We start from the raw sequence: 958 nt of genomic DNA, 5'->3' as shown, positions 1-958 counted from the left end.
TGTTGTCTCACCAAGGCCCTGCTTAACTGCAGCAAGACATCCTTGCTCCTGTACTCGAATCATCTCGCTATGAAGGCCAACATACCTGATGCATCTGCATGCATACCTTCAGCGATTGGTGCACAAGGACACACAGGTGTCGTTGCACGTCCCCTTTACCCAATCTATTGACGTTCAGATAATAATCTTTCTTCCTGTATTTGCCATTGAAGTGGATAACCTCGCATTTATCCACATTATACTGCATTTGCCGTGCAGCTGTCCAATCACCCAACCTGTCCAAATCATTTGGAGTTCCTCACAGCACACATGCCCACCCAGCTTTGTGTCATCTGCAAACTTGGATATATTACATGTAGTTCCCTCGTGTAGATCATTTATATATATTCTGAATATATATATTGTGAATAGCTGGCGAGCTAGCAACGTTCCCTGCATTACCCCAGAATCACTGCCTGCCACTCAGAGAAAGACCCGTTCTCTATCCAAGTCAGTACCTTACCCCCAATCCCATGTGCTTTAACTTTACATGCTAATCTCTTATGCAGGACCTTATCGACAGACTTCTGAATATCCAAATACACCAGATCCAATGGTTCCCCCTTATCTATTCTATCAGTTACATCCTCAAAAAATTCCAGTGGATTAATCAAGCTTGATTTACCTTTTGTATAACCATGTTGACTTTGTGCGATCCTGTCACTGTTTTCCAAGTGCTCTGCTAGTACATTTTTACAATGGACTCCAGCATTTTCCCCACTACCAATGTCAGGCTTACCGGAATATAATTCCCCATTTTAACACAACTGTGAGAGCTGGAACTTGGTGAACCCAACTGCAGTAAGGCGAACTGAGGCAGAGGTTAGGTTGCAAAAACAAAGATAGACTTTACTTGAAATAAACAAAATAATAACAGCACAGATACAGGCTAGCAGGCCAGCAAGAGGTATCACAAGGC

The sequence above is a fragment of the Somniosus microcephalus genome, unplaced genomic scaffold (assembly GCF_052327205.1).
Source record: "Somniosus microcephalus isolate GS21.2 unplaced genomic scaffold, FLI_Smic_1.0 unresolved_chr8, whole genome shotgun sequence".
Classification (NCBI taxonomy): Eukaryota; Metazoa; Chordata; class Chondrichthyes; order Squaliformes; family Somniosidae; genus Somniosus; species Somniosus microcephalus.
This window is presented reverse-complemented; position numbering follows the sequence as displayed.